Source organism: Strigops habroptila, chromosome 7 (assembly GCF_004027225.2).
Source record: "Strigops habroptila isolate Jane chromosome 7, bStrHab1.2.pri, whole genome shotgun sequence".
Classification (NCBI taxonomy): Eukaryota; Metazoa; Chordata; class Aves; order Psittaciformes; family Psittacidae; genus Strigops; species Strigops habroptila.
Genome location: NC_044283.2, coordinates 69,250,853 through 69,256,852, shown reverse-complemented (window position 1 = coordinate 69,256,852; position 6,000 = coordinate 69,250,853). Strand labels below are relative to the sequence as shown.

The following is a 6,000-nucleotide window of genomic DNA, read 5'->3' as shown; positions in this document are numbered from 1 at the left end:
TCTGATGAAGACTTGGTCTCTGTCCTGACTGCTAAAAGTTTAAGTGAAAGTGTGGGAGGCAAGGTAGAAGAAAATGGAACGGCAGAGATGTAAATTAATGTGCCAGATACTGGTGGAAAAATTTGCAATAACCCATTAAATAAAAGTATAAGGATTATACCAACCTTTTGCGTATTACTATTATCTGGGTAGTTACTTCTAGATGATAGGTACATGTTCATGGACCAACAGCCTGCCTTAAACTTTCTGGAGAGCCTCTATGATCAGAAAGCACAGTCTGTTGAGGTTGAGGTCCAATACTGTGCCAGAGATCTCCTGTATCTATAAAATCAGTTCTAGCTGCTGCTCTTCAGCAGGAACTCCTTGCAGCAGGGATTGTCTGCCTGGAATTACATAATGTCAAACCTTTTTCTCAACAGGGATAGGAGATGGAGGTATGCAAGCAAATAATTATAAGCCAAAAATTGTGACTGTTGTACCTGCTTAGACAAAAAGTTTCCTCATACCTCTTATGTATTTTCAGTGTCATTTTTCAGATGATAATGGATAGAAACTGTTTTTAATTTTGAGTAACACGAGTTATCTAATTTTATTAAGATTGCTGTAGAATAATACTAAGTTTTAAATCCTTGTTCAACAACATCTGGCCTTTCTGCTGGATGGAAGTCACATCTGCATGAAGTGGACTTTTAAATGCCATTGAGATGTATTGATGGCATTTTAGACTTTCCTTACACAGGTATAAATAGTAGACAAAAGCTGAGAACGAGGTGCCTGCCGTAGTCCAGGAATGCTTCAAAGCTCTACTTATTCCTTTGCTGCCATTGCCCAACAATTTTGCAGCATAAATATGTAGGAGTCTTGCAGGGAAACTTCCTGCTATGTTTATTTTCCTAAACAACAAATTTAACCACCTTTTATCTTTGCCAGCAGTACGATGGAAACTTCTGGCATTATAAATGTTTGCTAATATCTTTAAGTGACGTGTCCCATCACTTTAATCTGTTTTGCATATTGTATGAAATAATTTCCAAATGAAATCTAAAAAGGCAATCATATATGCCAGATTATTATTTAAATCAGATGCTGTTAATGTCTTTAATTTTTATATTTTGATAGTAAAATTAAATTTGCATAAGAAGTGAATTCAAAGCTCTGCTAAGAATTCCTATTTCTTTGGGGGCTGGAAATTACTGTGAAGCACTCCGATTTATTTTGAACAACCTCCCTTCAGAGACCATGTTCAGGAATTAGAAAACCAAATTCATCTATCTTGTCTGAGTATTGCCTTTTTTTTTTTTTTTTTTTAATAATTTGCAAACACAATTTAGTTTTTGACAGGTTTTTGTTTTTGACATCTGTAATTGCTGGCATAACTTGTACCTTGCTAAATACGTAAATAATGAAAACTCATTGACAGAAGTTTCTGTAACCTAGGGGACTAGGCTATAGAGCAAAGATACAAAGGCTTAGAAAAAGTGATCTCTTTGATTTGTCATAGAGGGGTATACCATGTGTTAAGTCACCTGATACATCTGATCTTGTCTTTTATTTATAGGGTGTGCAGAATTGACCGAAGGTTGTGGAATTATTTGAGATGAACCTGTCTAAATTTAGTTCCTTTTTGGTTGTAAAATACTTCTGGACAGCCTGATTGTTTTTAAAATAGGTTGTCTGTCATTGGCAGTTGTTCAACATTGACTTTTCAAAGCAATCCAGAGAAATTTGGGCTCAAACTCCCATTTAATTCAGTGACATTTGAGCATCTTAATAGTTCGGTATCCTTTATGTATGCTTCTGAGAATCATGGGTAAGCATCTGCTTAATTAAAGAGTGTTTTCTGTTCACACTGGTTATCTTGGTAAAGCACGATATGATACATTTATGGTAATAACTAATGAGAGAAGAATGCTTTATTTTAAATTTTGAAAAGAGACAACACAAGATCTTGCCTAAGCAGTTGTACGAAGTACTAGGCCTTTTCTGGAGTGAAATAGGTCAAAAGAAATTCATATCTTTTAAGAATTTGAGAAGTTAATCTGATTTCTTTCTTCAGATTTCTCTCCAGGCTGAGAATTTTGGATGATGAAGAGTTTTGGATGATGAAGAATTTTGGCTGATCCATTTGGCCATGTATGGCTTATATCTGCCAATTATGGTATCAGTAAGTAAACTAGGTTCTCTAATTTCTACCTGTTCCCCCTTGAATTTAGGACTTCCTTTTTCTTGAGGATCTGAGGAAGCTGAAAATGACCCAGAGCTGTGTAATTCTACTGGGGTCTAAAGTCTGGATGTACAGAATTTTCTATTTAGAAATCGTCACATTTATAGAAGGTGTCTGTGTGTGTATGTATGTATTTATTCCCTGGTCCTTGCTTCTGTCTTGTGGTGGTGCATATGGATATTTCCAGCCTAAAATAGTAAATAATTTACAACTGCTTCCTAACCATGCTGGGTTCATCTGCTGCTGCTATTACCGCCTGCATGACATAATGTCTATCAGATTTGATAGCCGTTTGCCCCCTGCACTGAGCCACTGCTCTCCTCTGCTTGTGGTTGGCCAAATGCCTTATCATGCTGCTGCATCAGGAGGGAAGAACATGTGGGGCAGTTGTGTCCTACCCAGCATCTACAAGCGAAAATAAAGAATCCTTACATATGATATTTGATAATATATGTTGCAACTTCTCTAATCCAAGCAGTACATGGCTGAATTTTCAATGTGTGCATACTTTTGAACTCTTGACTTGTATGCGGTATCTTCCAATACAGAATAGCTTGTGATTCTGTTTCTGTATGTAGCATATATCCATGTAGGAGCTATAGCTGGGCAGAAAATTTGTTATATATGGATGAAAAATTAGGAGATAAATTATTACAAAAAGAAGTAAAGTGAATTTGTGTTACAGTTAATTGGCTTATTTCTCCAGCATTCTTTTACTGACATTTCTATTATTTACAACTCAGTGTACGTTAACAGCTCCTGCTTAGTACTTCAGTTTTGTGTATATGATGGTTTCATTGGTAATATGAGAAGGACTTTGTATTCTCTTCATCTCACTCCCCTCTGCTTTTTCTTCTCAAGGAGAGGCGGAAGGGAAACTTTGCTTGAATAAGGCCTTTAGAAAACCTTCCAAAACTCTTGTGCAACCCCAGGCACTACTCTGCACTCTGAAACAGGGCACAGATCAGTGCGTTCATCCAAAGTGGAAAGGATTTCCTAGAAAACTGAGTTTGTTAAGCAGCTTCCCTAATTTATAAATGTTGTTACATATGGTTTTTACAAGAAAAAAGTGTTCAAGAAAGGCGTTCGAGTTCAGTTTACCTGATTTGATCAACAATAATTTAAGGCCAAACTTGCATGTCTGAGATACTTTAACTGAATTTCAACTTATTGTGGGTCTGAAGGGAATAGTTAGGTTGCTTAACCTATAGATTTCTTTAGGATTCTCATCTGTTTTTGTCAAAAAAACCAAAAAAAGACAGTTAAAGGAATCATTCGGAAGCTTTTTGTCAAATGAATTGCATTTTTGGCAGGTTTTCACTGGCATAAGAAAATATAAACAGAAAAATGTCCCTGGGGACCTGAAGTGAACTATGTGGCTCTACACTATAAATACATGCTACAGCAGAATACAGACTCGTTCTTTTAGACTTCATAAATACTTTATCATACTGGTTTTTGTTGGTGTTTTTTTTGTTGGTTTTTTTTTTTCCTTCCTTACTCTTGTAAGTGATAGTGGCTGGTGATGTGTGTCCTGGCAGGGAGATGCCTGCTGCATAGCTCTGGGTTGGGTTCTTGGGGAAGAGCTTTAGGGTGGCACGAAGTGTTTCTGCTTTCAGGACTTAAGACATACTAATTTAAGATGTCATTGCAGGAACATCTTGAATTAAAGAAGTCATTTTAGTAAAGAAGCAGCTGTGAATGCAGGTAAGAATAATAAAATAAGTTTGGAGCTCAACATTTAGGAGGCAGACCAGAAAGATAAGTGTGTGGTATTGCACACATTTAAAGATAACCTGTTACGCTTACACCTTCAGTTTGGGCTAATGAAGACAAATATTTTCAATAAATTGAAGAATTTGATGATTGCTTTTGCAGAAAAGTACCAAGTAATTTAAATGTGATCTAAAAATCCTATCAAATGGAGGCAAGTGTGCTGAAATAAAAAATACAGCTGAGAGAAGTCAGTCATGGTCAGCATTTGCAGGCACACACAGTTGAAAACGATCCCAGCGAATTTACCATCCTACTGTGCAGGAAATAGATGGGAATGAAGGGCACGGGTGTTACTCAATTGCACAGCTTTGCTGAAGGCTGTTATACACAATTCCTGTGCTGACCAGTGCTGTTAATATAAAAGCCTCTTCAGATAATGAGCTGCTAATCTGTTCACTCCTTTGCAGCTGAGGTGGAGGCCACCTCTGAAAGTCCAATACAAGTCCTCAAACTTCCGAATTAGCACAGATGCTGGTGACATGTCTCCTTTTACTTCACTCACTGTTAACCTCAGGCACATCTAATTCCTTATGAATTTCCACCTGCTTTTTCCCCTCATTTACTCTCAATTGTTATATGTCTGGTTATCTCCAGTTCCTGAATTTAGCAACCTATCTATTTTAGTAAAGCCCTTTTGTGCGTGCCATAAGGTATCAATTTTTTTGTCCCAGTATAGCGGTCAATAACATGTTGCTCTGTTAAATCAGCTGTACATTTGTTTAATTTAACCCTCTTTTTATTTTTATTTTTTTTTTAATGTGCTATTTGATCTACATTCATATTGTTATCTTTTACCACGGAACAGTGCGGCCTTCCTCCTTTGATTTCATTAACATGCCTCCTCCTTTACGTCCTTTTTGTTGCCAGAATATCTCTTTTCTCTGGTTCCAGTTCTCAGGCTTAACACTTAAACAATTCAGTGGCTGGGTTGGTCAGAAGTTAGTGTGCATTGCAAGTAAAGATAAAATATGATCTGCCAACCATATGGCAAATCTCAGTGCACGTCTGAGGACTCCCACTGTGAGGACTATTAGTTAGTTCAATAACAAAGATGTTTGCATTAATTAATTCCAAATTACAGGATGGAAATACTGAGATGACTGTTGAAAGTTAATAGAAAGTAAATTGGCACATGTATCTCTCTAACATCTCTCTATTGCTTTCTTAGGTTTCAGTATTTAGTAAGTGTCCAATTTCTTAAGCAGGAATAAAAATTGGAAACGATAGCCAAAGTTATTTTCTAATAAATAGGAATGTCTTCTCTGTTACAGAATAGTGATTGGTTGTTGTATGTTAAGAGGGTGGCCCACAGTAATTTTATAATAACCTTCTAAATGTTTGCAAAAAACCCCCAAACCTGACACCCCCAAAAAACCCACCCCAACCAACAGCACTTTATTACTTTTAACAAATACAGTTACTACATTTCTTAAGTAATTTTTAGTGAGCTGTCTATAAATTTTAGTCCATTAAATGCAGAATTTAATTAGCTAGGATCATGATTTACATGATTTCTGACTTGCTTACTATTTACAATTTCTAGGAAATGTTGCCCTTGGCCAAATAAACGTACCTAATTCATAGCCAGTGGTGAGTGATTATTTCTCATTTTGGTGACAGTAAATGTCATTACGGTGCTGTCTGGTTTAAGGTTACAAATACACTGCTCTACTGCAGACCCTGCAAATGTGGTACAGTAATATGGAGTCTGGGATATTTGGGGAACCTGGACATATTGTAAGGCCAAAGCGAATTATAATCTTATGGAATTGAAGACGTCATCTTGCCAAGCATCACATTTGCGTTGGGCTTATAGCTGGGAATGAGGAACATATTTTCTTTCCCTGGTTCTCCAAGACTGCCATTCATGTGAGTTGTTGAGGTGCCTTGGCTTGAGGGATGGTTATCCTGCTCTCATGTTAAGAGTCTGTAATCTTTTCTTTGAGGCAAAGTGGACAGAACTCTTTGTATTTGCCCGGACTTTGCTGGAGGAAAATAAG

The 6,000-nt window shown here is 36.9% G+C and overlaps 1 long non-coding RNA gene across 1 annotated transcript in view; it reads left to right on the top strand.

The window, feature by feature from the left end:
* The first annotated feature begins 2,090 nt into the window (after positions 1 to 2,090).
* LOC115610998 overlaps positions 2,091 to 6,000 on the top strand; it is a 29,454-nt gene continuing 25,544 nt past the window's right edge. The window contains exons 1-2 of the long non-coding RNA XR_003992425.1: positions 2,091 to 2,164; positions 3,879 to 3,931. This is a non-coding gene — a long non-coding RNA (uncharacterized LOC115610998). The remainder of the gene's footprint in view (positions 2,165 to 3,878; positions 3,932 to 6,000) is intronic.